Here is a 19,508-nt window from a genome sequence, read left to right on the forward strand (position 1 = left end):
CACCTCAATTAGATCACCTTAATCTTCTATAGTCAAGGAATACAAGCCTAGTCTGTGCAACCTGTCCTCATAATTGATCCCTTTTAGCCCCGGTATCATTCTGGTGAATCTGTGCTGCACCCACTCCAAGGCCAATATATCCTTCCTGAGGTGAGGTGCTCAGAACTGAATGCAGTTACTCCAGATGGGTGTTAACCAGAGCTTTATTCAACTGTAGCATAACTTTCACCCCTTTGTATTCCAGCCTGCTTGAGATAAAGGCTAATGTTCCATTAGCATTTTTGAGTATTTTTTGTACCTGTCCACTCCCTCCTAATTTTCATTTTCATTGGAGTCAACGAGAATCGGGAGAGCTGTTTGACGGGTGGCCGAGCTGATATCGCCCGTTTTTCATCATCGTTAAAAGTTACCTCTTGGGTTCTGTGTTCAGTTCTGGTCACCAAGAAACAAGGGAGACATTCAAGTGCTGGAGGCACGGTGGAGAAGAACCACAAGGCTGTTCCATAGTGCCAAGATGTAACACAGGAGGCTTCTCTTCCCATGCCCACATCATTACCTCTGGTGTCCCCCATCTATTCTTGGCCCCTTCCTATTTCTCATCTACATGCTTCCCCTCAGCGACATCATCCGAAAATACGACGTCAGGTTCCACATGTACGCTGACGACACTCAGCTCTACCTCACCACTACCTTTCTCGACCCATCCACTGCCTTTGATTGGTCACGCTGCTTGTCCGACATCCAGTATTGGATGAGCAGAAATTTCCTCTAATTAAATATTGGGAATACTTAAGCCATTGTCTTAGGTCCCGACCACAAATGCTTTTCTCTAGCTACCAACTCCATCCCTCTCCCTGACCACTGTCTGGGGCTGAACCAGACTGCTCGCAACCTTAGCGTCCTATTTGACCCTAAGCTGAGCTTCCGACCCCATATCCTCTCCATCACTAAAACCACCTCAGCTCATTTGCTGCTGAAACCTTCATCCATGCCTTTGTTACCTCTCACCTTGCATCTTCTAAACTTGAGCTCATCCAAAACTCTACTGCCCGTATCCTAACTTGCACCAAGTTGAGTTCACCCATCACCCCTATGCTCACTAACATACATTGGCCTCTGGTCCAGCCACACCTCGATTTTAAAATTTTGATCCTTGTTTTCAATTGTCTCCAAGGCATCGATCCTCCTTATCTCTGTAACTTCACCAGCCCTAAAACCCTCTGATATCTCTGCACTCCTCCAATTATGGCCACTTGCGCATCCCCAATTTTAATTGCTCCACAATTGCGGCCATGCCTTAAACTGCCAAACCCTAAACTCAAGAACTCCATCTCTAAACCTCGCCGCCTCTCTACCGCTCTCTCCTCCGTTAAGACACTCTTTAAAACTTACTTCTTTGACCAAAACCTGTCCTAATGGCCCAGAAATTCGGGTCGGGGGCTTCCCGCGGGTGCAAGCCCCTGACCTACACTTACCTAGCGCGCTGGCAGTTGACCTCTTGGCCTGCGTGGAATTCCTCTCCGAGGCCTGTCCCAGAGGCCGGCGCGCTATGCTGGCGTGTCCCAGGGGTGTAGTTAGTGCGATGCGTCCCCTGGGATCATGTGAGCAACAGGCAGCCAATCAGAGCAGGGAATGCTCCATTCATAAGTCTTGACAGAGAGACCTGTCAAAACGTATAAATGCTGAGGCTGTAAAACTGTACTTTACCTTCAAATAATTTTTTTAAAAAATCACACTTTGTAAATAAACTATAAATGACATTAAATAACTATTTTAAACAAAAATTTAAATTTTTGAAATTTTTTTTATTAAAAAATGGGGCTAAAAATAAACTTACCTTGCTTTAAAGTATTTAAAAGTAAAAAACCTGTGGAAAAAATGTTTTAATTTTAAATAATTGACCACTTACCTTTGAAAATGAAGTCCTTACGGCTGCTTTTTACATTTCTAAAATGTACAGACTTACCCGCACATTAAAACCTGTAAAAAAAAAAGGAAGTTCAACGCTCATGCGCAGACTCCCGCGCGCACGCATTCGACCTCTGAACCCCTGAAGACCTTTCATCAGAACTGGAAAAAAGCAGGAAATGGAAAGCAAGTTTAGGGGCTGGGAAAAGGGGGAGGGGACGAAAGAACAAAAGGGAAGGTCAGTGATAGGATAGAAAGCAGGAGAGATTAAGAGATTTTAAGAGATATTTAAGGCAAAAGGAGGGATATGGGGAGAAGGCAGGGACAGGGTACTGAATTTGGATGATCAGCCATGATCTCACTGAATGGCGGAGCAGGCTCGAGGGGCCGAATGACCTACTCCTGCTCCTATCTTCTATGTTTCTAGGAGCTACAGGTCTAGGTTGGATGCAGCCCGTGGGAGGTGGTTCGCTCCGGCTGCCCGCCTCTCTTCCGCGGTCTTGTCCGCGTCTGGGTGGCCCTGGAGAAGGAGCACGCAAAGCCCGCTGGTAGACTTGAGGCCTTCCGTCCGTACTCACGCGTTGGGACCCGAATTTCTGGGCTAATATCTCCTTTCATGGCTCGGTGTCAAATTTTGTTTGATAATGCTCCTGTGAAGCGCCTTGGGACCTTTTACTACGTTAAAGGCGCTATATAAATGCAAGTTGGTGTTGTTGATTACTGTTTCTATTTCAGATTTCCAGAATTTGCAGGGATTTATTGTTTATTAAGACGATAAACTGATTTGTGGCAATGTTGACATTATTTCACATTTTATCCCAACAGCAGAAAACTTCTGATCTGAATATTCTTCGGAATTTAAAAATAATTGGTCATTAGGTGTATTTTCAAAATCTGCAAGGAATGCAGCCACCCGACGAACCGATTAAACTTCCCCTGTCCCACCCCCTTTCAATTAAATTGCATCTGAAGTACTACAGGTCTAGAAATAACAACAGAAAATGCTGCAAAAACTCAGCAGGCTAGGCAGCATCCATGGAGAGAGATAACAGAGTTAACATTTCAGGTCGAAGACCTTTCATCAGAACTGGAAAAAAGCAGGAAATGGAAAGCAAGTTTAGGGGCTGGGAAAAGGGGGAGGGGATGAAAGAACAAAAGGGAAGGTCAGTGATAGGATAGAAAGCAGGAGAGATTAAGAGACATTAAGAGATATTTAAGGCAAAAGGAGGGATATGGGGAGAAGGCAGGGACAGGGTACTGAATTTGGATGATCAGCCATGATCTCACTGAATGGCGGAGCAGGCTCGAGGGGCCGAATGACCTACTCCTACTTCTATGTTTCTAGGAGCTACAGGTCTAGGTTGGGTGCAGCCCGTGGGAGGTGGTTCGCTCCGGCTGCCCGCCTCTCTTCCGCGGTCTTGTCCGCGTCTGGGTGGCCCTGGAGAAGGAGCACGCAAAGCCCACTGGTAGACTTGAGGCCTTCCGTGACCGGTGGGCACCGCAGGGACTGGAGGGCATAGCGCACACTAGGGGGTAGAATTTTCGCTTTGGGCGCAATCCGCAAAGTGGATGAAAATTGCGCTTGAAATTGCGCTGGTTTTCTGAAGTGAAGTTATGGTTCAAGTTTCCGCACGAACTCATTTACATAATCACAAACGTAAAATCTCCCATGAACCAGTGCAATTGGCCAAAATAATAGAACAGAATCGTTTCTTTTCTTTGCATTAAAAAGTATTCCTTGCTATATTTAAGAGTGGTAACCTGGTGCAGTTTGATTAGCACAGCTGAAAATGAATTATCACAAAACAATAAGCATTTTTAATAAGGGTGCCCAGTCCACCACCTGCGAGTAACCCGATATTAAATCACTGAAAATGACTTTAAAAATCTACACAGAACCATTTATTAGTTTCATTGGTGTACAGTAGTTAGTTTCTTAGTAAATTAAATATTTTTTAACATTTAAAAACGTTTTAAATGTGTCCTTGCACCTAAAAAAAAGCTTAATTAGAAGAGCCGCCTCAAACGGTGCGAAAAGCGGAAACTCGCGGGCGATGATTTTGACGAGGGGTGCGCGCGTGTGGTCAGTTTCGTGGGCGGGGCCAGCTGCCAGCATCATGGTTTTTTAAGCCAGCGTTACAGATCGCCGAAACTCGATTTACGCTCGCCGTAACTTGTACTTAAAATCTCGCTATCGTTTGCACTGGTTTGGCTGATTTCAGCCAAATTGCACTGAAAGCCAGCGCAAACTAACAGAAACTCTAAGTGTAATATTATTATTTAAGTTTCCTTTTGTTTTTTTAATGGCTGAGTTCCTTAATAGTTGCTATTTTTTTTGTTTGATGACACTGGGGCAACCCAGTTCGTTAGAAAAGGCAGCTGAATGCTGAGAGACATTTACACAGACTGCATTTTTTACATATTTGAATGGCGATTTGTGCAGAAACGTAATCCAATCCTTTGCACCCTAGCTACCAGTTCAGAAAGAGCGGTGGGGGCCGGTGATGGGGACTGCAGATGCCCAGTGAACACACAATAGAAGGCATCACGTCCCCTAGCCGCTTGCAGAGGTGTTCCCGTCCCGAAGCCCTGGGAAGCGCCTCCCTCTCCACCCTCCCCTTAAACCCCGGCTCTTCCCACCTTTTCCCCACCCCAGTGATGGTTTATTTTCGAACAGCTTAAAGGTGATGAGGATTTTTCCGACTGGACGGTGCGCTCCCTGACTCTTGGGGTTGTGGGGGTGGGAGAAACCAGAGGATTGGAGGAGGTCCTTCCTCCCCTTCTGCCGCAACGCCGACTCGGCATCCGAGCAGGTCAGTGAAACCCACAAAGGGGTTAGTAGCGGGTGGTCGGGCAGAGCGGTGCGGGGTCTGGCCCGGGGTTCAGCATCACAGGAGGAGGGGGGAAATTCCTGGCGCACCGAAGCAATTGCGCCGTCAATTGTGTCTTAAATTTAAGGTGCAGTTTGTATACGTGTAGTGGGGCGGGAGGTGCAAAGATACAGAGTAAGTTTCGTGAGGAGGTGGGGGAGAGGTGCTGTGTTGTCATTTTTAGTGGGGTTTTTAATTGTCCCATAAACGCTTACTTTTGGGGAAAAGAAAGTTTCGTGATTGTTTTCTTCTTTGTTTTGCCCGGTCCTGGTAATGGGGTGTTTCTCAACAGTTTGAGCACAGTTAGGAGCTGAAACACCCTGTTACGTTCAGTTTATGGTACTGCCTGCAGTTCCATCTTTCTCTTTCTCTCAGTGGCGTCTGGCTGGTTGAAACCACAGGAAAAGGCTGCAGAGTGCAGATAATAACAGAGCCAGTGGGACACAATGGCACCTTGTGATAATTCAGCTCCACTCTTTCTGGGCACTATCAGAGCTCGTATTAACAGAAGCTTGGCTTAATGCAGGGGCAAGAGAATTATCACCTTCATGTACTTGGGAAAAGTTAGACTGGAAAAAGTTGGATCTTACCAGAGTTTATTTTTTAAAAAAATGCATTTTGCAAGTCAAAACTAATTCAACCGATTTGCGAAATTGCAGCATCTTAGTTCAGTTTCAGGGTTGTATCACTATTTGGATTGTTAACAACTCCCATCATATATAATTATGTTGCTACCAAATATGTAAGGTGGTGTTCAACTATAAGTTTGATTTGATCTGGACTAATTGACATGGGGGCTTTACAATTTGATGGTGCAGACAGGGGCCTTCGGTCATCCTGTAATACTTGGCTTCCAGACGTCAGCAAAATTGGTTGGTTAAATTGGTAAACGGTCACGATCTATCTCCTGGCCAGTGTAAACCTACACTTGGCAGTCACTGCGCTGGGAAATGATACAGAAACAGCAGTTTATTGAAAGCACAAGTTTGAGAAATAAAGATACAATTCAAAACTGTGCCTGGGCCATGGCTGGTATCTTTGTTGCATATTAGTTAACATTGTAGACAATAAATAAGTTGCAATCAGAGACAACCATAAGATAGATAGTTAGTTATATATACTGGAAATACAAAGCAGGTTGTACGCCATCTGACAAATTAATTTTTCATCAGAACTGATAAAGCAACACAAAGATGTTGTCCCATTTCCTTGGCAGGAAAACAGCTGTGAAATTCCTAGGAGCTAGCAGCTCAAAGCCAACGTGGGCAGAGGAGGAATTTGAGGCAAGGCTCAAGTTATGCCAATGCCAGGTCTCTGCCCCTTTTTTGTGGGCTGGGGGGAGGGCATGCACAATACAGCCAGACGTGCGGCAGACGCCTTTCACACCCACCTCCTTCGTCCCAATGCAGATATCACAGAAAAAGGCAAGGATTGGCCGAACAGCAACATCTGCCAGGGAGCCCATCAGCCCCACCTCCTTCGTCCCAATGCAATGTTCTCATGGAGCAAGTGAAGAGCATGCCAGGACCTGATTCTGATGCAAGTGGGGCCTGGTCCCAGTTTTTTTTTGTTAAAAGGCTGTTTTCTCCATGGCAATCTGTTGCCCCTCTAAACCAAGTGCTCCAGTTGTGCTGGAAGTGGTACAGGTGCCTGTATGCCCAAGACCCTGATCCTGGGATTTCAGATGGGGCCTGGACGCAATTATGGGATAAGTGGAAGATCTGCTTCCAGCCCCTCCCCCCTCCAATCCATCCCCAGGAGGCAGCCCCAGAGTCTAGGTTTGGTTCTCAACTTGAAACGTCAACATTTCTTCACCTTTCCAGATCCTGAAGAACCTGTTGGATATATCCAACATTTTCTAGTTTCATTTCAGACTTCTAGTATTCAGTTGTTTTTGTCTCTAATTAAGAGACAGATGTCTCACAATTTGAACCTAGTGGTTGGTGGGAGCACGGAGAGAAATTTATGGATTGAGAGCTCTTTTAGATATTCCTGTTTTGTGTCTATGGTCACTCCTCAGTGCTTTGCAAGAGCTTGAACTGCAGCAAGGATGTTTTAGTCCAAGCTTAAGGTGTGTGATGTTCATCTATAACATGTGGATCTCCTACGGTCTTGCTTCCAGTGAGTCAAAGGATATGGTACAAGTTTGTGCAAGGTGGCAGGAAAAGTTAGAGTACAAAATCAAGGAAGTTATGCTAAACCTTTATAAATCACTGGTTAGGCCCCACCTGAAATGTTGTGTCCTATTCTGGGCATCACACTTTAGGAAGGATGGCAAGGCCATGGAGGTTTACCAGAATGGTAGTAGGGATCCTTGACTTCAGTTATGTGGACAGACTAGAGAAACTGGAGTTGTTCTCCTTTAGCGCAGAGACGGTTAAGAGGAAATTTAATAGAATGTGTTCAAAATCATGAAGGGTTTAAAAAAATTAAATAAAGAGAAACTGTTTCCAGTGGCAAAAGGGTCAGTAACCAGAGGACACAAATTTAATGTAATTGGCAAAAGAACCAGAGGCGAGATGAGAATTTTTTTTTTACGCAGTGAGTTATGATGATCTGGAATGAACTGCCTGAAAGGGTTGTGGAAGCAGATTCAATAGTAACTGTCAAAGGGGAATTGGATAAATACTTGATAGGGAACATTTGCAGGGCTATGGCGAAAGGGCAGGAAAATGTGAATAATTAGGTAGCTCTTTCAAAGAGCCAGCACAGGCATGATACACTGAATGGCGGCCTTCTGTGCTCTATCATTCTATGATTATATGATGTGGTGAGAATTAGCGCAGTGGATAGTCAGTGATTTTTGGATTGGTTCAGAAAAGTGTGACATTTTTTGTGCTACATGTGCTGCTACAATTCGTGCTTTCTCCAGTACATTTCCTTTTTTTAAGTGGCTTGATGTCGCTTTCCTTAAGCAGACTGTTATCTCGTTTGAATATTAATCTGTGTCTTTTATTCTCTGGTGCACTAAACTAGTGTAGCCCAGGTCGAACAATCAACCCCAAATTATGTTAAATTGCTCACTGAAGAACATTTAAGATGCCCTCTGTCTTTTGTCAGTTTGGAAGACAAAATAGTTAGAGTAAGACCATTTATATTGGCTAAGCCACTGTCCAGATTTATTGACAAATAAGATGACGCACAGAAACAAATACATTGGCAAGATACTGTATGGCACAATCAGATATATGATGATTTTTAAAAGACAAAAGAGCTTAGCAGCTCCTTCTGGAAATCTCTTGGAAAGACTCATACACCCTCTGTAAACTTGAGCCCATCCAAAGCTCTGCTGCCCGAATCCTAACTCTCTCCGAGCCCCACTCACCCATCACTAAATACTAAGTTGCTGCTTAAAACCTACGTCTTTGACCAAACTGTTGGTCACCTGCCCCAATTTCTCTTTTTATGTAGCTCAGTATCAAATGTTATACTATGTTAAAGCTGATATATAAATGCAAGTTGTCGTTCTGGTCCTAGACTAGTAACCCAGTGGTTCAATTTAAATTTCACAGTGGCAACTTCAATAAATCTGATCATTTGTGGGCTGGCATCAGAACAAATGACCATGTTGGATTGTTGTAAAATCCCAACTAGTTCAGCTATGTCCTTCAGCACAGTGAACCTGCCAACACTAACCTGGTCTGGCCTAAAAGTGACACTAGTCCCGACAATGTGGTTGACTCTATGTGCTCCCAAAGTGGCCTGACAAGCCATTCAAGAACAACAACAACTTGCATTTATATAGCACGCTTAACCTCATAAAATATCCCAAGGTGCTTCACAGGAGCATTATCAAACAAAATTTGACACTGAGCTACATAAAGAGATATTAGGGCAGATAAGGTAGGTTTTAAAGAGCGTCTTAAAGGAGGAAAGTGAGGTAGAGAGCCGGAGAGGTTCAGGGAGGGAATTTCAGAGTTTAGGGCCTCGGCAGCTGTAGGCACGGCCGCCAATGGTGAAGCAATTAAAATCGGGAATGTACAAGAGGCCAGAATCAGAGGAGCATGGGGCAGGATGGGAGAAACCTTAAAGCCATGACAAAGAAGCTCTCCCTTGTTGTCTGGTTGAGTTTTGTAAAGTAGTCTCAATACTTGAAACTGCCAGAAGTTACCTGTATCACAAACGTCACCATAACCTCAAATGAGAACACTTCAAGTTATAGCTGACCAATTTCATGCCATCCAGACCTTCCCCAGTTTAGCCATTGGCTGCATAGATTTTATATTGTTAATACAAAATACGTGCAAGTTGTTCTGATGAATTCATTGTGCGAACATTTTATGAACAGATTCCAAACCTGGAAGTGTTTTTGCCGGACTCTCTATCCAACTTACGGGGCCCCTTTAAGGTGGGTGGAAATGTGCTTTCCTGCTATTTTAGGGACTTCCTGTTTTTCGTTTAGTAGCAAGTAAGCACCATGCAGTTACCCCTGTGGGAGACAAAGGATCAACAGCCAGTTGGCAAGTACAGTATTCATGCTGTAATCTCCAATTATACTGTCATACTCCAATCTTTTGTTAGCCAAATGTTGGGAATGCAGTGTGGTTTACTGTTGTAAGGTTTAATTTTAAATGCAGGCCTGAATTACAAGCTACAGAGCAGTTAGGGTCTGTGACACAAACTAAAGATCGGGTGCATGGTTTGTTGTCATTTTGCTGTTGGTAACTTTGAGACCCATTGAGGGGTGGGGGAGTGAGAGGGTATGATACTTTGAGTTTGTATAATGAGTTATATCTAATTGTACTTTTAAGGTGTTTTCCTGTAGTCAAACCACATTTTACTGTGGCACTGGAGTTGCACGTACCACTAAAAATTAGATTGTAAATTTGCTGATGGCACTCCATTATTTAAGAAGGGTGGGAGAGAGAAGCTTGGGTAACTTACAGGCCTGTCACTTTAACAGGGATAGCATGACTGAGCACTTGAACAAATATGAACTGATCAGAGAGAGCCAGCATGTTGAAGGTAAGTTGTGTCTTACTGATGTAGTTGAATTTTTTGAGGAAGTCATGAATAAAATAATAAGGGAGTGTCTCTGGATGTTATTATCTATATGTAACAACCAAGTTTTATATATAGTCATTTTTAATTCCTTATTTGGGATTATCCACATAAATGCCATGGGAATTTCTCTCTTCAGGCTGTCTTTTGTTCTAGTATTAGACAGACTAGAATCTACATTCAAATATATTTAAGTGCCTATAAGCAGCGCTATAAACAAGAAAGACTTCCATTTATATAGCGCCTTTCACGACTTCAGGATGTCCCAAAGTGTTTTACAGTCAATGAAGTACTTTTTGAAGTGTAGTCACTGTTGTAATGTAGGACACGCGGTGTTATGTCCGTGTATCTTAATGTTGTGTCCTTCAATAATCAGACAACAGACTGCAGGGAACGATTCAACAGGTGTTTACTGAATGAGGGTTACTCTAGAACTAACTGTACAGATCACTACTCAGGGTTTATATACAGGTGTGGTCACTGCCGGTACTACAGTATACAGGAGCTGTAAAAAGTAGTTCTCTCCCTTAAGGTATATATACATTACATACATTACAATTAATCCCCTTTTAGATTAACAGTACCATAATACTCATTTAACAATTAACATTTTTAATATACAATGTTATATGAAAATAGTCCATTGATATATTCAGTCTCTGGGGAGGCTTCCTGATTCTTTCTGGATAACGCCTTTCCCGAGTGTCTCGCTCTTGGTGCGGAGGCGATTCTGGCACCCTGTCGTCAGTTGATTCATCAGCTTCCAATGCTATTGTTTCTGAGGTAGATGCGACCTGTACGTCGGGTTCCTCACCAGGTACATATGGCCGAGACATGGGGTTGACTCGTTCCTGTGACTCTAGGATCTGGTCAGCATGGCGTCTCACGATGCTCTCCCCAACATCCACTGTGTACATTAGTGGCCCCTGCTGTGTGCATATCGTTCCTGGTTGCCATTTCTCTGTTCGGTAGTCGCGGGCCAAGACTGGTTGCCCTACATTGAAGCTCCTTGTCGGCTTCTCATTGATGAGAGTAAGCAATTCCAGCACAACATCTCTTCGTACATTTGGTCTGAGCAAATCCAGACGAGATTTCAACCTTCGGTTAAAGAACATCATGGCCGGGGCCTGGTTGGTGGCTGCATGTGTCGCATTTCTGTAGGCTAACAGGAAATTGTCCACCTTATGCTGCAGTGGAATGTCGTCATCGCACATGGCCTTTACTGCTTTTTTTAAAGGTTTGTATGAACCTCTCAGCCAATCCATTTGTGGCTGGATGATACGGGGCAGATGTGTAATGCCTCACCCCATTCCTTTTCATAAATCTTTGAAACTCTTCGGACACAAACTGTGGTCCGTTATCAGAGCAAATCTGTTCTGGCAAGCCGTTCCTGGCAAAAATGGTCCGTAGGACTGCAATAGTTTTCTCCGTGGTGGTGGAGGACATTTTGGTCACCTCAGGCCATTTCGAGTGCGCATCCACGGCTATTAAAAACATTGAGTCCATGAATGGACCAGCAAAATCAATATGCACCCGTTGCCATGGAGATGAGGGCCACTCCCATGGGTGTAGAGGGGCATGTGGTGGTGCATTTTGGACCTTCTGGCATCCTGAGCAGCTCTTTGTCAGGTCCTCGATTTGCTGATCGATCCCCGGCCACCACACTTAAGCCCTAGCAAGGCTTTTCATTTCATTTTCACCCCTCCCAGATGACCTTCGTGAAGCTCATTGAGCACTCTCTCCCTTAACTTGGGTGGAATTACCACTCGGGATCCACACATCAAGGTCCCCTGGCATACTGACAGCTGTTCTCTTCTGGATGAGAATGCTGGCAACAGTGAGTCACCATGTGCTGGCCATCCCTTCACCGTCATATCATATACCCGAGACCGTGTCGGGTCATTTCGGGTCTCCTTCTCTATACCAGCGTTAGTTACTGGCAAGCATTCAATTATAGTCGAATGAAATATTTCGACAGGATTCACTGCTGGTGCTTCCTCCGCAGTAGGCAGTGGCAGGCGTGATAGCCCATCAGCATTTCCATGCTGTTTCGTGCCCTTATACTCGATTTCATATTGGTGCGCCCCTAGAAAAAGGGACCATCTTTGTAGCCGTTGCGCAGTCATCACCGGAACGCCCTTCTTTGGATTAAAGATGGAGACAAGTGGTTGGTGGTCAGTCAGCAAGGTGAACTTCTGCCCGTGCAGATAGTGATTGAACTTTTTCACTCCCCACACTAGGCTGAGGGCCTCCCTGTCAATCTGGGCGTAGTTACGCTCGGCTGAGGTTAGTGATCGTGACGCAAAGGCTATTGGCCTCTCTGAGCCGTCCGAGAATTTGTGCGACAGCACCGCTCCAATGCCGTAGGGTGATGCATCACATGCCAACCGAATTGGTAATGCCGGGTTGTAATGGGCCAATACCTCTTTCGATGTGATTATTGTTTTGCTCTTCTGAAAAGCTCGTCTACATTCGTCACTCCACTTCCATGGCACCCCAGTTTGCAGTAGGGTGTTCAGTGGGTGTAGTATTGTAGACAAATTTGGCAAGAACTTATGGTAGTAGTTTACCAGCCCGAGGAACGACCTCAGTTGTGACACATTTCCCGGTGCTGGAGCCTTGACTACTGCCTCAATCTTCTCTGGGGACTTATGTAACCCCTCTTTATCGATAATGTGGCCGCAATACGAGATCTGTTTTCTAAAAAACTCGCATTTGGGGCGGTTAGCTTGGAGCCCATATTCCTGCAATCTAGTGAGCACCTGCTCCAGGTTGGCAAGGTGATCACTGTCATTTTCGCCTGTGACCAGGATGTCGTCCAAATAACACTGGATCCCCGGGATTCCTTGCAGGACTTGTTCCATTGCCCTCTGCCAAATAGCCGGATCTGATGCTACCCCAAATACCAGCCAGTTGTATTGGTAGAGACCTTTATGGGTGTTGATTGTGAGGTATTTTTTTTGATGCTTCTTCTACCTCCATTTGCAGATACGCCTGGGCCAGATCAATCTTAGTGAAGCGTTTCCTTCCAGATAGCGAGGCGAAAATATCTTCAATCCGCGGAAGTGGATATTGTACGGTGTGAAGGACCGGGTTCACTGTTACCTTAAAGCCCCCACAGATGCGAACCTTCCTTGGTTCCCCAGGCGTGCTGCTCAACGACTTTTTCATCACGGACGATGGGTGTAGCCCACTCGCTCCAGTCTACCTTGGACAGTACACCTGGACGTTCCAGACTCTCCAGCTCTGCTTCGACGGCTGGGCGGATCGCATAAGGTACCGGTCTGGCGTTAAAAAACATTTTGGGCTTGTGTTTTCTTCAATTTTAATCATCACTGTCATGCCTTTTAGTGTTCCGAGTCCTTGCTGGAACACTTCTTTTGCGTCAGTTAGGATCTTTGACAGTCACCCAGGTGTGACGTCGTCATCCTTTTTGTCAGCCACAGTCAGTGCCTGTATGGAATGCCAATCTAGCTGTATCTTCCAGATCCATTCATGTCCTAGTAGTGGTGGTCCTCCATCTGGCAATACATAAAGGTCCATTTTTGGTGTTTCCTTGCCGTTATATATAACGTTCACCCTTATTTTTCCTTTGGGGTTGACTTTTTGCCCCGTGTACGTCTTCAAGACAATCTTTGTATCTCTCAAGGGTATATGTGAAAATAGCCACTTGTAGTCCCTTCGGTTTATGACTGTTGGGGCTGATCCTGTGTCCAATTCCATTTTCACTTGGACTCCTGCTATCTTGAGCGTGACCCAGATAGTTTGGTGATCCTCCGTTTTGATCACATTATGTAGTTTCAGACAACCCAGCTCCTTGCTTCTGGAGTCTGTATCACTCTTCTGTTCATCTGAACTACTCTCCGTCACCTTATGTACCTTCTTGTACTTCTCCTGTGACGATTTCTTGATGCTGGTTTTCTTTCCTGACCTGCAGACTCTTGCTATGTGTCCTACTTTTCCACACTGTCTGCACACTTTGTCCTTGAACCAGCAATCATTATGGTCGTGTGCTGTTCTGCCGCAGCGATAGCACTTCACTGTTACGTATGACATTTCATTTGTGCCATATTCTTGCGGTCTCTGTTGTATCTCTGCAGCGCCCCGTGCTGCTGCTTCGTGTGATACTGCAATGCTGAAAGCCTTGTCCAGCATAAGATCCTTTTCTGATAGAAGCCGTTTCTGGGTTCCTTCACTTTGAAGCCCACACACAAACTTATCCCTTAAAGTATCTGCTAGTCCCGTTCCAAACTGGCAGTGTTTCGATAGCTTGCGCAGTTCTGTTAAATACTCAGCATTACTTTCATCTTTATGCTGGTTCCTTTTGTGAAACTTAAATCTTTCTGCTATCAGCAGCGGTGTGGGGTTTAAGTGGTCCTGTAGGATTGACACTATGTTTTCAAAATCCTTTTCTACTGGCTTCTCTGGGGTTACTAGGTTTCGTAGTAAGCCATACGTTTTTGCACCCATTGAATTCAACAATACCAGTGCTTTCTTGTCATCTGGCACTTAATTCGCCTTGCCGTATACTTCTATGCGTTCGACATATGTCGTCCAATCTTCGACTTCATTGTCGAACGCTGTGATACTGCCACTCTTCGGCATTTTTGGGTGTGGTTAGACTGGCTTAAAATGGAGTCTCCCGTGCTTTCCTTTCTTCCCCGCTGCAGCTTAAAATGGCGTCTCCCGCGCTGCTGCCAATGCTGCTCTCGGCGGTCCTCGTGGCAAATGGCGACGCCCTGTGGGTTTCGTGCGCTGCTGCCAACGCCGCTCTCTGCAGTCCTCGTGGCAATGGCAGCGCCTCGCGTTTTCCTGCGCGCCTCTCACCTCCGTTGACGCTGCTCGGCCCTTGAACACTCTCTGCGCTCTCTCGTCTCTCTCCCCCATTGACGCCGCTCGGTCCTGAACACCGGCTGCACCCTGTGCGCTCTGCCCTGTCTCTCTCCCCCGTCGACGCTGCTCGGCCTTTATCTGTGCCGCTCGGTCGGGCTCTAGCCCGCCGCTGTCCGGGAAGGGTCTGCGCAGTACCTGTTGCCAGCCCGTTTCGCTGGACCACCATGACTGGAAAGCCAAGCCTGGCTCTCGACAGCCTCCCCTGTGATGCTCAAATCTCCGCTGGATGACTGGGCGATTGCCCGTGGTCGACGCCCGTGCTTCTGGACTCGACCTTCCACTGTTCTCCAGGAGCGAATCCCTGGGAGGTGATGCAGAGTTGCAGGTAGGTTCGAATCTGCCTCGTCGCCAATGTTATGTCCGTGTATCTTAATGTTGTGTCCTTCAATAATCAGACAACAGACTGCAGGGAACGATTCAACAGGTGTTTACTGAATGAGGGTTACTCTAGAACTAACTATACAGATCACTACTCAGGGTTTATATACAGGTGTGGTCACTGCCGGTACGACAGTATACAGGAGCTGTAAAAAGTAGTTCTCTCCCTTAAGGTATATATACGTATTACATACATTACACGCGGCAGTCAATTTGCACACAGCAAGCTCCCACAAACAGCAATGTGATGATGACCAGATAATCTGTTGTTTTTGTGATGTTGATTGAGGGACAAATATTGGCCAAGACACCAGGGATAACTCCCCTGCTCTTCTTCAAAATAGCACCATGGGATCTTTTTACGTCCACCTAAGAGAGCTGTCAGGGCCTCTGTTTAATGTTTAATCTGAAAGATGGCACCTCCGACAATGCAGCACTCCCTCAGCACTGCACTGAGAGTGTCAGTTTAGATTTTTGTGCTCAACAACAACTCCTGGCATCAACAACTTATAGATTTGGTTAGATTGTAACAATTTTAGAAAGTGAATTTCTCTTCTCAAATAGTGGAATTTTGAGTGAACATGGTGTAAAATCTACATTGCGCAAGACTAAATTTGCAAAATAACTTAAATCTCCCAAATGCAGCACTAACACAAGATTGAACTGTAAATAATAAGATGCAGCTACTAAAGAAAGAAAACTTATTCTGACCTCTGTGAAGAGCTGTTTTTGAAAATTGATCACTTTTGCAAACCTGTGTTTTCTTACAACATTTTTGGCTGCTTTGTTCCACATTGCACTCTTCCCCTTTTCTTGGTTTTGTGCAGAATTACCTCTGATTCCCCATTGCTACGTGTTCACAGCAATAAATAGCCCCATGTCATTATAGCATGAGTTAGCTCCAAATTCGAGGTCCCTCTAAACTGCCCAACGCTGTGGCCCCGATATTTGCAAGAAGGGTGCGGGGTAGCGTGGGGAAAATCTGGCAAGACTGGGGACGTAGGGGCCGGTGCCAATCTTAACGGCAGGGCCTCATTAGCATATTGTAGGCCTGCCTGCCGCCCGTCGGCAGGCCAAATTGACCGCCTAGGCCGGCGGGTGGGACAGAACACGAGTGGCAGGAGGCCGCAGTCAGGGACCCTTTGGGACGGTCCCCAGCACTCTGAAAGGAGCATCCGCAATCGGGAGGGCTGGGGGAGGCCGACGACATTTTTGAGGGGCCAGGAGTTGGGTTAGGCGAGGAGCACTCCTGATCTTCCTGGCCCACAAGAAATACTGGAACAGCCACTTACTTCGTGGAGTCGGCAGCTCCCACCTTGGATCTGCTGCCAGGAATCCCACAGCTCGGGCCTCCCCCTCGCTTACTGTGAAATTTAAGTTGCAGCGCCGATTATGTCATCAGGCCATGACTTTAGTATGTTAAGTAGGTCCCTGCCTGTCTTTTGTGGGAGCCTCGTTCATAGCCTGATTTCCTACGCTTTAAAATTTAAAGGGATGGAAATGGGGTTGGGTTGTCCGATACTGATATTTGAACTCTTTTTCCGCCCCCACCCAGCCCGTCTGGGGTGGGGGCTTAAAATAGAGCCTAATAATCATGATGATTGAGTTTAGCCAATTAGTTGCAAATTGAGCATAATTCATTTCTTATGTACTTTTGAGAACTGCACTGAAATTGTCCAAACTATTTTTTCCTCAGACTCTTTTTTGAGCTTTTGGCAAAGAATTTATTGTGGGTACCTGAAGTGAAGAAATAATTCAAGTATTGTGCTATTATTTAGGAAACACTTCTACACACAAAGGGTGGTGGAAATTTGGAACTCTCTTCCGCAAACGGCAACTGATACTGGGCTCAATTGTTAATTTTAAATCTGACTGATAGATTTTTGTTAACCAAAGGTATTGAGGGATATGGGGGTAAAGACGGGGTATAGAGTTAGGTCGCAGACCAGCCATGATCTCATTGAATGGTAGAACAGGCTCGAGGGGCTGAATGGCCTCCTTATGTTCCTATCCATTTAGAAATTTCTAACGGACAAGCTTGTAATTACTAGAGTACAGCAAAGCATCAAAGAGTGCTTTTACACTTACTGAATGAATAAACTAAATAATGCTGCGTAAACCTATTGTCTGATGCACTCTATAAGTGATAACCAATACCCCCGTGAGTTTTAAGGTAATCCATTCACAGGGTTTTGATGATTAATCTAATGCATTCCTCCTGTTTATGATGTCATCCCGACCCTTTGATTGCATTACTGCCTTATAATTATTTTATTTAGAGAGCGAAAATATCACAGTCCGCACACAATGCTGCTAAAAGTACGTACGTCAGCCATGTAATTATATATGCAGGACATAGAATCTCCCTGTAATTAGCTGGAGATTATTTCTTGCCAAACCTGTAGTAACCTTGGCAAGACGTCCTACTTCAACCGCATTGGTAGATAGCGGAAACACTTTCCATACAATCGTGTACAGGCGTTCTTTTTAACACTTAACGGCTGCGTTTCATGAATGCAATCCCATCTTGAAGGTCAGATGACCCTTAAATTCTCCAACATTTTTAGATAGTGACTGCAGTTCATTGAGAGCAGATGGGGAGTTGAGTGAAATAGTATACGGTGATGTCACATTACCTGTATATATTCATGGGACAGATACCTGCACAGGAGCAAAGCAGTAATGTGGTCATTTTAGTGTATAACATTAATTATGTCCCATGACTTGGTCTTTTACTTATCTCACTTACCACAGCACAACTGGTGAAATGTGCTGTATTGCCACTGCATCTACTAAAGTTGTTCAGCCTTACAAAATAGTTGCTTTTCTTCATCAATATAATGATCGGAAGGGTTACCTTGGTTGACTCCTTTCTAGGCACTAATACCATTGTCCCGATCGTCAGGATTTACTAGCGTTTTCTCTATGTACATATGAGTCGTGCAAATTGGAGATGAAGGCTGATTTCCCCGGTTAAACTCCACCGAGGTGGGGTTTCAAGTTTTAAGAAAGTGGGCATTATCAGTAATGCTGAAAGGCTGCACATGTGGCTTGGCTTACTCAGTTACTGTCTTACTCTGTTAAAATGGCTAACTTTGACTCTCCTGCACTTATCGAAGTGCAAGATGGGATGGCAGGGGATGTTTCACATCTTTTTGCAACCAGTGCCTGCTGTTGATTAAATACAGATGGAGTTAGATCCAGACTAAAAGTTACTCTGTCCCAACAGTGTGCTTCAATGACAACAACTTGTATTTATAGAGAGCCTTTAACGTAGTAAACGTCCCAAGGCGCTTCACAGGAGCGATTATCAAACAAAATTTGACACCAAACCACATAAGAAGATATTAGGGCAGATGACCAAAAGCTTGGTCATAGAGGTAGGTTTTATAGTTTCTTAAAGGAGGAGAGAGAGGCAGAGATGTTTAGGGATGGAATTCCAGAGCTCACGGCCAGGCCAGAATTAGAGGAGCACAGATATCTCTGGAGGTTGTGAGGCTGGAGGAGATTACAGAGATAGGGAGGGGGCAAGGCCATTAAGGGATTTGAAAACAAGGATGAGAATTTTAAAATCGAAGCGATGCTTAACTGGGAACCAATGTAGGTCAGCGAGCACAGGGGTGGTGGGTGAACTGGACTTGGTGCGAGTTAGGACACGGGCTGCAGAGTTTTGGCTGAGCTCAAGTTCAAGAAACAAACAATTTCTGCCAGCTTCACTCATTCAGGTTTAAAATAGTGACCTAGGTAGGCTGGTGGGAGTGGCACATTATTTAAGATGAAAAATGGTAAGTACATTTTACAACTTTACGAATTTACTTAAGATTTTTTTTTAAAAAGTCAGTAAACTTGGTGAGAGAATCAGAAACAAGTGGAGAATCTCGGGGAAAACATGGGAAAGGGAAATAGTGACAATCAATGGAAAGTAATTCATTAGCCATTTGTAGCATTACACAGGAGAGGCAGTGGAAAACAATAACAACTTGCATTTATAGAGTGCATTTAATGTAGTAAACATCCCAAGGCGCTTAACAAAAGTGAGATCAATTATAAAAATTTTTTTTTTTTAATTTGACACTAAGCCACAGAAGGAGATTTCAGGACAGATGACCAAAAGCTTGATCAAATAGGTAGGTTTTAAGGAGCATCTTAAGAGGAGAGAGCGAGGTAGCGAGGCGTTGCTTTACCGGGGAGTCAATGTAGGTCAGCGAGCACAGGGTGATGGGTGAACGGGACTTGGTGCGAGTTAGGACAAGGGCAGCAGAGTTTTGGATGACCAAGTTTATGGTGGGTGGAAGATGTGAGGCTTGGCCAGGAGTGCGTTGGAATAGTCAAGTCTACAGGTAACAAAAACATGGATGAGGGTTTCAGCAGCGATAAGCTGAGGCAAGGGCGGAGACGGGCGATGTTACGGAGGTGGAAATAGGCGATCTTAGTGATGGCATGGATATGTGGACAGAA

The 19,508-nt window shown here is 45.0% G+C and overlaps 1 protein-coding gene across 1 annotated transcript in view; it reads left to right on the forward strand.

Annotated features, from left to right (window-relative positions):
• Positions 1-4,567: 4,567 nt before the first annotated feature.
• LOC147121428 (BTB/POZ domain-containing protein 3) overlaps positions 4,568-19,508 on the forward strand; it is an 89,896-nt gene continuing 74,955 nt past the window's right edge. Inside the window, exon 1 of the mRNA XM_085981671.1 lies at positions 4,568-4,721. The gene's annotated coding sequence lies outside the window, so the exon portion shown is untranslated. The remainder of the gene's footprint in view (positions 4,722-19,508) is intronic.

Source organism: Somniosus microcephalus, chromosome 3 (assembly GCF_052327205.1).
Source record: "Somniosus microcephalus isolate GS21.2 chromosome 3, FLI_Smic_1.0, whole genome shotgun sequence".
Lineage (NCBI taxonomy): Eukaryota > Metazoa > Chordata > Chondrichthyes > Squaliformes > Somniosidae > Somniosus > Somniosus microcephalus.